Source organism: Grus americana, chromosome 2 (assembly GCF_028858705.1).
Source record: "Grus americana isolate bGruAme1 chromosome 2, bGruAme1.mat, whole genome shotgun sequence".
NCBI classification, from domain to species: domain Eukaryota; kingdom Metazoa; phylum Chordata; class Aves; order Gruiformes; family Gruidae; genus Grus; species Grus americana.
In genome coordinates, this window is record NC_072853.1 from 139,012,086 (window position 1) to 139,024,443 (window position 12,358).

At 38.3% G+C, this 12,358-nt stretch overlaps 1 protein-coding gene across 1 annotated transcript in view; it reads left to right on the top strand.

Moving 5' to 3' along the window:
- The window catches only part of THSD7A (thrombospondin type 1 domain containing 7A), a 293,162-nt gene that overhangs the window by 72,121 nt on the left and 208,683 nt on the right, over positions 1–12,358 (top strand). The window lies entirely within an intron of this gene.

A 12,358-nucleotide genomic window follows, 5' to 3' on the forward strand; every position in this document is an offset into this window, starting at 1 on the left:
CATTTCCCCTTGTCCTGTCACTACACTCCCCGATAAACAGTCCCTCACCAGCTTTCCTGTAGGCCCTTCAGGTACTGGAAGGCCGCAATTAGATCTCCCCGGAGCCTTCTTTTCCCCAGGCTGAACAATCCCAACTCTGTCAGCCTGTCTTCGTAGGAGAGGTGCTCCAGCCCTCCGATCATTTTCATGGCCCTCCTCTGGACTCGCTCCAACAGCTCAATGTCTCTCCTGTACTGGGGCCCCCAGAGCTGGACGCAGTACTCTAGGTGGGGTCTCACAAGAGCGGAGTAGAGGGGCAGGATCACCTCCCTCGACCTGCTGGTCACACTTCTTTTGATGTAGCCCAGGACACAGTTGGCTTTCTGGGCTGCAAGCGCACATTGCCAGCTCATGTTGAGCTTCTCATCAATCAATACCCCCAAGTGCTTCTCCTCAGGGCTGCTTTCAATCCATTCCCCATGCAGCCTGTAGTTGTGCTTGGGATTGTGCCGACCCACATGCAGGACCTTGCACTTGGCCTTGTTGAACTTCATGTGGTTTGCACGGGCCCACCTCTCCAGCCTGTCAAGGTCCCTCTGGATGGCATCCCTTCCCTCCAGCGTGTCGACCACACCACACAGCTTGGTGTCGTCGGCAAACTTGCTGAGGGTGCACTCGATCCCACTGTCCATGTCATTGACAAAGATGTTGAACAGTGCCAGTCCCAGTACCGACCCCTGAGGAACGCCACTCATCACTGTTCTCCACTTGGACATTGAGCCGTTCCTAATTAGTATTTCTGAATGCAATGTTAACATTGCCTGGTTTTTTGAAGATCACAGTAACTGTCGTCTTCCATCTGAGTGATATTCAAGGAGGCGTGATTGACCTAGAGTCCAATGACTATGTCTAACTTACTCTTTTCTATTACCACAGCAAGAGATTAATACTACTACTTCTGCAAAAACACCTTAAATATCATGGGGGATAGTAAGGAATAAGATATATGTTCCAGTGGTTGTTCTTTGACTGTAGGATTAGTTCTCTTGCTTGAGGCTTTTAGAGAATGCAGGAAGGTCTAGATGTTATTTTTAATATGAAGAACATAAAATGCATTTTGGGAGAAGATTCTGACTGTGTAATGATGGGGAGAGGGGCACTTGAACACTAGACAATGTGGTGCTGTTGTGCTCAATTTGTGGGCCAAGCAAGGAAGGGTGGGCTGCGTGAGGGAAAGCTTCTCCCATGTGCAAACACGCGCATACACAGCTCAGAAGTTAACTGTCATGTGCCCCAATTAACACTGCAGTGGTTTGGCACAGCTGAGCCGGGATGGGAGGAGGATGCAGCACTCACTCTGACCAGTCCCAGGGTCAGGCTTTGGATCGGTGACAGCCCGCATCATTCCCACCTTGGGCACTCTGCTCCTGCAAGGCATTGGACCTCTGTGTAACTGGTGTTTCCCCGCCATCTCTATTAGTGTGTGTGTGTGTGTGTGTGTGTGTGTGTGTGTGTGTGTTTTACCAGACAGCCCCAGACTGGCAATCAAATCAGCCCACAACAGTATTGGGGTACAACTGTTACAGACGTTGCAGGTGTTCTTCTCCTGCCACTTGTTGATCCATGGCCTGTACCAATGTTCATAAAATTTTAACATAAGTGCACATTTCCAGAGGTTGCATCATGGATACTATGTTGTAATTCTGAAAATAGATGAGTAGAAAAATTTTGTGTGAGAGTGTAACTGTTTGGCTTCATTTATATGATGCCTACATATGTTAGGATAATATTTTTACCAAACTATAGATGTGGTGTTTGGCTTTTTATGGGAAGTCTTAGGCAAAAAATCATCATAGTTTAATAATTTGTAATGAAATTCCATGCTATTGCCTTTCTGGTTAACACTTAGTCTTTTAAACTGCATTTAGTGTTTATAATAGTGCTGAAGTGTTTCAGTATAGCAGACATAACGCTTGCGCTAAGTGTCCTTTCTCATCTTCTTTTAGATCTATTGAAAGTATTTACCATCAGATAGAATGTGAATTATTAGTTCATTAGGGAAATCAGGGTACAGAAAAGTTAATTAAAAATGAAATAGTTGCTTTTCTGTAAGACAAGAAATACCTTGAAAGTTTACCAATAATCTTTGTTAAAAAGCAGTGTGTGTGCTTTGCAAGGAAATAATTTGTTCTGCCATAGTGAAGCTAATTATTCTCAACCCACGCTAGCTATGTCAAATTGCAAAACGAACATCAGACTTTGTATGTTGTAGGAATTAAAACACCATCAGTTGAGTTAATGAAGAGCATACAACGAATATGATCTCATTTTTGCAATGCAGTTAAAGTGAAAGCCATTTAAAGAACTCTTGCAAAAATCATAATTTAGGGGGAAAACCAAACAATAAAACAAATGTTTACTGTCTATTTTAATTACTTTCTGCTTAGAGGTATGCATTAGGTTTATTTATTGTTTGATTTCAAATTCTTTTAATGGTTTAAGAATACAGTGGCTAATGGTCCATTCTGAAGTGGAATGAATACAATCTTCTGTATTCCATTATACAAAGCCAAAGAAACTCATTTGGGACTGTTTCATTTCAATCTTCATCTGAAAATCACTACTTGATATTGCAGGTTAATATAAGGATGGCAATGTGAAAGAGAATAGAAAACACAGAAGAGAAAGAAAATTCTTGCCCCTTTTTTCAAACGGGGGAAAAAATGAGACTAGGTTTCTGAATTATGTTCTGAAGATGTGAATGCAATGAAAATGCCATTCCCTATTAATATTTTAATTATTTTTCTTTTGTATATTGCTTACAAAGAGAGCACTACAAAACATCTTTTCTGTAAAAAAATTATTTCCTTTAAACTTTCCTAATGCTTGGTGAAAATAAGAAGTTCTGTCCTGGCCAAAGGCAATAGTAATTGTTTGGGGGTTTTTTTGCATACATTTAAGAGAGATAGGAAGATGGATTTTCCTTCTTTCCTCCAAACATCCAACATATGTAGTTCTTCCCTTTGTCAAAACTATGTATGCACCTAGAAAACTTAGGACATGAAATTGGAAGTCTTGACTCTAACAGAGGCTGAGAACCCTCAGTGTCCTTCATCAGTCCCTTCAGAAATGAAAATTAAATCATAGGAGCTTAGAAGAAGCCCTGCCAAACTGCCTATATCCATATTCAAGAATAATTTCTATTGGAGGTCATTGTAATCAAATAACTCAATATAGTTAAGTTTTACATTAAAAAAATTCTGAGTGACAGGGTTGGCAATCAAGCAAGTATTTTGCTGGCTACCAGTCAACTAGTTATTGACAGAGAGAGGGGATTTGGTGTAGGCATATGCTTGTTTAAAGTGTTTGACATAATGAAGGGAGTTCTTTTCTGAATCCTATCAGTGTAATACTTTGCTATGGCAACCCTGTAACTTTACAGGAGATTAATTTATTGAATTGTACCCTACTTGAGCCTAAGTGAGGTACAATGTGCCCTGCTATTCAGCAAGTTTCAGTATTTAAATATTATATGGTCTTTGAATATATCGTAAACTCCTCTTTTAGATAAGTACACGTGCTACAATAAGATATGGACAAACTTCTACATATGTTATGGTTACAATTGTATATCTGTAGGGAGAAGGAAGAACCAAAATGATCTGAGGATTTAACATGCAATTATCATTCAAAGTCTCCAAAGCAAGTTGCTTATAATGGTTTTCTAGTAGCTTTGAGAGGAAGCAGCATATATTTTTGTTTTCTTCATTTTTCTTTGTGTGAAATTCTGAATTATTTGGTTTTGTGGTTGATATAAAAATTACTAAAAAATACTACTAAAAATAGCTTTTGTAAACACTGAAAATACCTCCTAGAGTCAATAAGAGCCTATGTAGAAGTGTCTGTAGGTAATGGATGGAGTTTGGCCTACTGGTGAGAGTATTTTAGCCACATATTACAAAAATTGCCATTGCCCTTTTATTATGTGGGATATCTCAGAAGAACATGCTTCTACTTAGGTATCAATATATCAGCCAGACAACTAAAGTTAGGTGTGTTATATCTCTATTTATATACAGGTGCTAAGAGAATTTAAGCTGACATAAATTGTGTTGATATTTTGTTTGTAAAAGTGATAAATTCAATATGCGTATTAAAAAAAAGCATTAAAATGAAAGAATAATAAATTATTTTTTATCCTATTGATACATCTAGGAAACAGGTTCTCATGTAAAGTTTGACTTCGGCTTTATGTGTTATGGTTTAACCCCAGCTGGCAACTAAGCCCCACGCAGCCACTCACTCACTCCCCCCGGTGGTGGGATGGAGGAGAGAATCAGAAAGGTAAAAGTGATTGAGATAAAGACAGCTTAACAGGTAAAGCAAAAGCCATACATGCAAGCAAAGCGAAACAAGGAATTCATTCCCCACTTCCCATGGGCAGGCAGGTGTTCAGCCATCTCCAGGAAAGCAGGGCTCCATCAGATGTAATGGTTACTTGCGAAGACAAACGCCATCACTCTGAACGTTTCCTCTTCCTTCTTCTTCCCCCAGCTTTATATGCTGAACATGACACCATATGGTATGGGATATCCCTGTGGTCAGTTGGGGTCAGCTGTCCTGGCTGTGCCCCCTCCCAACTCCTTGTGCACCCCCAGCCCACTGGCTGGTGGGGTGGGGTGAGAAGCAGAAGGGGCCCTGGCTCTGTGCAAGCACTGCTCAGCAGTAACTGAAACATCCCTGTGTTACCAGCACTGTTTCAGCACAAATCCAAAACACAGCCCCATACCAGCTACTGTGAAGAAAATTAACTCTATCCCAGCCAAAACCAGCACAGCATGACATGCCTTGTTTTGCACTGGTAAAACATGTTTGTCTGTTTACCTGAACTCAGGTTGTTATTTTACCTGAACAGCATTGCTGTTGCAGTTTCAAAGTCATGCTCCATTTTTTCGGTGTTCCCCACCCTATTTCATCTGTGTAGATTAAATTTCCTTGTCCCAGGGAAATCATGCTCCACTCATTTACCTGGATGGTAATAACTGAACTCAGTGCTGATCTAGAGACAACTGCTTTGTGAGTTTCTATTCTATTTCAAAATAGTGCAATCACTGAGAAAGCCCCTTCTTTTAATCTCCTCCATACCGTTTCTTCCTTCAGTGAGCAGTAAATCAAAGTTAGTTGTCATATATTCTGCAGAGAGTATAGAGATGCAACTGTCAGTTATTTAGACCAAGGTTAGTTTTGAGTCTCATGGGAAAAACTTGTGGAAATACTAGAGCTGCCACTAACAGTTAATTGGAAAGCTTTTTCTCTCATTTTCAGATATGCAAGTATAATAGCGATTGCAGAAAACTGGCGATAATGTCTTTTGTCACCATAGGGAAGAACAATGGTGCCAATTTAATGAAATTTTTTCCTGTCCTGAAAGTGTCACATCACCTTAAGCTTGGTTTGATCCCCCTAGTGAAGCTCTAATTTTAATGCTGATAATTTAGAGAAGATTTTTCAGCAGCACACAGAATGTGTTAAATGCATTGTGATCTGTATGCAGGAAATCCAATTATATGCAGTTGTGATGTCACCTATCTCAGTGCATAGATTTGGCTGCTTGCTTTCTTTTTGCCACAGAAATACTGGTGTGATGGAGTGTGAGAGAGGATGGTGCTGTAACAGCAGAGGAGGAAAAGTCAGCGCTTAGGGAAATGGGAGGTTTTGTTAACACAAGTCAGCATTTTTGGAACCAGTTGTCTGTGTGGTTTGAAATTCTATCATGCTTTCATTAATACGGGCTTAGACTTCATTAATTTTGTTGCCTTCCTTATTTAGGTTTAGTTTTTACAGTGTAGTTTTTCTACAGAGTTGACTTCAAGGAGAGTGACCTCTAATTTTCAATAGGAAGATTGATCAGTAGGAACAGATTTCCCTTCCACCGCCCAGTAATGAAAGGATGACAGATGGAACACACTTGTGTGTCTTTCATATAAAATTAGAGAGTGAAGGTTTTGTTTTCATATATTATCTTCTGTGCTGTAACTTTAATTATAACCTAAGATTCTGCAAAGTACGATTATTAATGATATAATGTAGTTCTGTCTTAGAGCTTGGATAGTTAGCACATCGTGGTTGAACCTTGATCATTAATTTAATAAGGTTTAAGTCTCACGACATCTTACCCCATGTCAGAATGGTGTGAGATCCTTTAATCAGTTTCCTGAAGTAATACTCCTCTTGTTTATTGATCTGTTGAAGTCAGCACAAAACACACAGCTGTACTTTTGGCCAGCTAAGTTAGGTCTCTTAAGAAGTTAACAAATCATTAAAAGCTATTTCCACCTATATTGTGTTTGTCACTACTACTGAGCCTATCCATTTCTGGAAACCATTAAATGTATTGGTTAAGTTAAAAAAACCAAACAATGAAACAACAACTCACTAAAGAAAACAGCCTTGATTAATTTTCTTATTAATTTGTATTACTTAACTAATTTGCAAATTGATAACAGAATGTTTGAGTGATTTATGGCTTGAAAAAGAAGACCAATGTTTCCCTCCTTGAAAATGGAAATTGGCTTGTCAGACATTTAGATGAAGAATGATCAATCAATAGGATTTTAATAAGGAGAAGGTTTAAAATTGACTGAAGGTGGCTTTTGTTTAAAGGTGATTTGGTATGTGCAAATTACTAAGCTCTCCCTGGAGAGGATTTTCAAAGGCAATAATGGGGACTGATTTTCTTTGTTTATTCCCTTCTCTTTCTGTTCCCCTTGCCAGGGATTTCAGTACTTACCTCTCCATTGTGTCTTTGAAATCTCCCTGCCTGCTTTTCAAGTCCTGTGAATTATTCTACTTATTTGCATTTACAACTATCATTTTTAACTGTTATTTTTCTCCAGTGAGCATGTTGTCTGGATAAACTTATTTTCAGCATAAGTTCATGTTAGGCAGAGGGACTAGCTGTTCCCATTGATTTTTAGGAACACAAATTTCAAAAGTATATGCACACTTTGGAGGAACAGAGTTGACTTGGAAAGTCCCATTAAAATCCTGCCTTTTGGTATCCTGTTGGAAAATCTAATATAATGGGCTTAGTGATAGAAAACTGGCTCTACTGGCAATTATGGTCACCTGGGTTGGTTTGTTTTCTCCATTAGTGAAGTCTGTATTGGACTTTTTGAAAGTGAGGTAACTAAAGCTATATTTAAAAAGCTCCATTCTTTACGCAGCATTAACCACATAGGTATACAAGCTGTAGATCCATGCCATATGTGTTGAAAGGGTGAACAGTAAATAGCACACCCACACAAATTCTGCTTTTCACTACTTCCTCACAGTACTTTTTTTCTCCACTTAGGTTTCTTATCCTGATTTTAGTCTGTTTTCTTAGCTCTTCCTATCACTTACTGTTTCCCAGGCTTTCTATGCTAGTGACTTAGAGGCTGGCTTTACGGCGCAGACTCTACTTTTGTACCTAATCTTAGGGGTTTTTTCCCCTCAGCACTCTGTAAGCAAGTGCATACTGGTACCACAGTTCCAGAAGAGGTTCTAATTATGTGCAGACTTCTTTTTGGAGGTTATGATAAGAAGAGCACACTGATCGCTCCCAACAGAAGCAAAGTTCAAGTTTCTTCCCCAAAGTAGAGGTTACCAAAAGCTTTTAAGTGAAAAATTCACTGCTTTACCCATGCACATTTTTTTTTTCCTTTTTTTATTCACACAAAAAGGTAATGATTGTCCTTCTTCTTCATTGAAATGAGTGGGATCAGAATGGAGACAATTTTTGTGTGTTTTTCTCTTTCTTGTCTTTGGCTTTATCTATAAAGTTACTATTAAACCGCAAATGTGGCAGCCTTAAGAAACCAAAAAGTGTAATTGAGAAAGTCAGAGTAGTGATGTAGACCTCGCTACAAACCCTAACTGTAATTAGGATTTTGCTTGTGAATTTTGTGTGTAATTAGAATTATGCTGTACGTATAGTGTCTGCAAGAGAAATTTCAAATACAAGGATGTACTCCATCCACTTCTGAATATGTGAACATGCTCAAAATCTCTTTGAGCAAGCTGGTGTATCAACGCTGTTGGCTTTCCAGTGAAAAATGCCTGCTGTTTTTTCCTGCTCTACAGCAAGTTCCACCAGAGGCTACTAAGTAGATCTCTGAATTGATGAGAAAAGGTTGAAAGCTTGAATTCTCAATAGAGATGACACTTCCTGATAGGGAACTATCACGGACACTTTTGCAGCCAGTTCTGATCTTTGGAAAGGTTCTGCTTCATGCAGTCAGCTTTGAAGGCAGTGTAATGTGGGCAGAAAGGACAACGTTCATTCACAGAGCTTAAAGCCAGGAGGTAGAATTAGCTGATTTGATCTGTCCTTCTGCAGTTCTTGGGCTGCTACATTTCACAAAGGTATTGATCTGTTTAGCCCAGTAGCCTTTCCTTGGCTAAAAAAAAACCCAACAAAAGACCCCCAGAACAAAACCAAAAAACCCAACAAACAAACCAAAACAAAAATAAACCCCTACCTTTTTTTGCAACTGAAAAATCCCACCCCTTACCAATAAAAGAACGGCTAGGAAAACTTATAGATTTAAAAAAGATTAAAAAACAAACTAACACACACCACACCACACACTCCCAATACAATCAAACAAAAAAAAAAACTCAAAAAAGAGAAATCTGTCCAAGAATTACTAATTTTCCTTAATAAAAGCAAAACATTTGTTAAGACAGAACTAGAGACTAGATGTTTGCTGCTTGTGCATTCATGCAAGTAGAATCTTTATGCATTTTCCAAAACTAACATTTTCTTGTTGCAAAGATTTTGGAAATAATTGAGAAACACTGAAGAGTTTAAGTATACGTTATTAACATATTCTAGTGATTTTGTCCATGTAATGCTTTCTTACTTCTGCACAGCTGACGTACATAACTCTTAAGGTTCCTGATTTGTCCTCCAAATCCATGATCCTAAAGAATGATATAAATTTAACAAACAATCATTGTGATAATGCTAATGTTTGCAAAAACAATTACTCTGGCAAAACCAAAAATATTTGTAGTACTTGTATGAAAGAGGCAGAAATTTTCTGGGGTTTGTTTGTCTGTTTAAAAATTACAAGTTTGAAAAGAGGATGTGACATGATATGACTCCTTGAAATGACAAAATCAAGGTCTCTTATCTGCTATGAAAGGATAAGAGAAATCCATAAATAGCATATTATGACATGGCCGAGTGTGACACCTAGAGGCCATATGTTTAGGATCCCTAAAGAATAACTTTTCAGCTGCAAGTGTTGCACAGCACATTTAATTTTGGACTTAAGGAATGGAGCTGCCAGATTTTGAGAGACAAAGTATATTGCAATGTATTAATTTTTTTTCAGATTGTTCATGTTTAGCTTTTTTTTGTGTGTGGCTTCCCTGACGAGGCTCCCTAGCACTGATACAGAGAAAAATAATAGACAATTACTGAGTGTGTTGAAGAGTGCTCAGTGCTCTGCAACAAAGCCTAAAATAGCCTGGTACAGCTTATTCCAGCCTGAAGTTCTTAAAATCAAATAAAATTCTTGCAGGTCCCATCTCAAGAGAATTCTTATAATATGCTTGCATCTATAGTAAAATATCTGCAGGAAAGTTGGGCTCTTACAAAACGCAGAGCTAGAAGTTTTGACCCATGGGTTTAGGTCAGGGAATAAAAAGAACAAAAGCTTATTTGAGCTATTACGTGGATTATTTAGGTCATAGATCCTGGAAAACAAATGTGCATGTAAGGGAACATACCACACCTTCCTAACTTCTGTAAAAGTTAGGGGTTCAACCGTACCACTGCATCCCATGCAGGGGATATATCCAAGGGCGTGTTACAATTTATAGTGCTTTTCAGAAATGTGTGCTACTGTATTATCCAATGGATATTGCCTGTAATAAACTCATTATAACTCTAGAGCTCCTTTCAGGGAGACAGTTGACTTAGTCATCTTTGGTAGCATTCGTCATTTTCATACGTAAGCAAAGGGAAAAAGTCTTGGAGATAAATCAAAATGAGCAGAGTTCAGATGAGGAGGACCTTGACTTTTCTACACAAGAAAGAAAATATTTTTCATTCTTTAGAATTTGGGTGATTTTTGTGGTATTCTATGCAGCACAGGTGGTTTAGGGGGTACAGCTGTAGAATTTGTAAAACATCTTCTATAGATCTAGAAGAGTGGACTGAAACTTCTCTCAAGATTTCAGGGCTAACCAGAATCTATGAAATTGGAGGTCAATGAAGGTGATGCTGGACACACCTCTTAACTGAATATTGTTGACTCTAGAAACCAATGTACCACATATATATTGTACTCTCTGCATGCTCTTTGACTTTACTATATGTAGAAATACAATGTATTCAGGATAGAAGATAATATGCTCCTGAAGCTTTTATTCATGGCATTTCATAAACAGAGAAGGGTGCTAACATGGCACTGCCTGTTAGCAGAGGAATATCAGCGGGGTGCTTCTGTTTGGCAGGCAGCTTTTCATACCTAGTGGCTAAAAAATTTATATCTTGTTCCCATTTCTCTTTCCACTAAATAAAAGGTATTGCATGAGGGTTTTTTGGTCATCCTCTAACTGCTTAATGCTAGGAAACACGAGCAAAGTAATTCCAATATTTCATGGCTAACTCTACCTCATTTTCATAAAGGTCTTTGAGGTTAGTCATAATTTTTTCTAGAAAACGAAAAAGCACTAGCTTGTCAATCACTTGTGCAAGCAGTTTACAGGCTCTGCATAGCTGCTGTGCCTCAAATAAATAACTGTATCTCAATAAAAGTCTACTGAGACTCACATGTTGGTGCTCCAAGGTACAACACTGACACTGTTATGTTAGTGATACAGATAATAACGTCGATTGTAGTTTATTTCTCTGCTTTGTCTAGAGGTTTCTTCTGAGAAGTGCTTAAGCATTTATTTGGGAATGTCTAAGCCGTAAACAACTGATAAATTGTGATCATTAGGTACGTATTAGAAGATGGGTTGCCAGTGTGGGCTGGAAATAGTGGTTGCACTGAGAGGGAGGTACCACGTTCCCTGTTGCAAACAGGAAGAGGGTAAGAGCGTATTGGTTATACTAGGTGGAAAAGGCAAACAGCAGCTCTCCAGGTAAGGCATAGTGGTAGCAGCTGAAGCTTGCAATCGGGAGATATTGTCTGTTGTGTCTGAAGTCTTAGCTCCTGCAGTTAGGTTGGTGTGGGTGTCTCTGTTTGCAGGCATCAGCCTGCTCTTTGCCCGATGGTTTCACTGGCCTTACCCTGCCCTGATTAGTAGAAGATGGGTGTATGTATTGCAGAAGTGATCTAGTGTTTGCCAAAAACAGCTCTTCAGGAATCCTTTTTTTTTTTTGTTTTCCCCAGACACACAAATACATTTGCATAATAAACATTTCCTCCATTCTGTCTCTGTGACATATTTGTGAATAGTTTTAAATGCATCGTAGCTTCTTACAAAATAAAAAGGTGAAATTATTATTTCATAGTTCATTGCTTTTTGACAGAAAAAAATGGTACAACCATAAAAAGTAGTATTTTAATACTCTCTGTTTTAGTGAAGTTTAAAAGTATGTGGTCCTATAGTTGCATAAATATAAGAAAATATTTGAGTGTTTGTGTGCTCACCCTCTCTCAGGATATTGCTTTGTTCTGCTGTCAAAACCCGCTTTGATTCATTGTGCCAACTACATGGATGATCTGTTCCCTGATGATGTTTCCGGATGATCTGAGTCACATACAAAATATTTTCAAAGGCTTTCTTTATACATTCATAAAAAACCCTAGGTAGAATCCATTGTATTTAATAACTCTGAAGAGGGTGCCTTTTCCCCTAGTTACTCTATAAACTTGACGTTTCCCCTGGTGCGTAGCTCTAGCTAAAAACCCAAAATTTTTACTCTTAATTTTTCAAAGAAATATGTAAGTTATATATGTTTTATTTTAACTATGCAAGTCAATAAAGCTATTGCTACAGATTTTCTGGTGATCTTAAAACTTTTTTAAGCCCTTAAATTCTTAGTCTTATTTTTCATAAATTATGAAGCTGGCATTATTTTTATTAATAGGTAAAATATTCTCAAGTCCCTCTATGTAGCATGCAAAATAATGAGCGTGTGCCTATCTTAACCCCAAATTTACTTGTGAAATTGCTATAATTCTCTAAACCCAGAGACCATTTTGATTTAAACCAGTATTCTGTCCAGTTCAACAAAGCAAAGGCTAAAGGGGTTTCCATGCTTCCTAAAGTGAATACAGCATGAGGTAGCAGAAGTGAATAAAACGTATTTCCAGAAGTGCTTTAGCTGAGGGTACAAGTTCTGCATCAGGATGCTATAAATTTGTTAAGATCA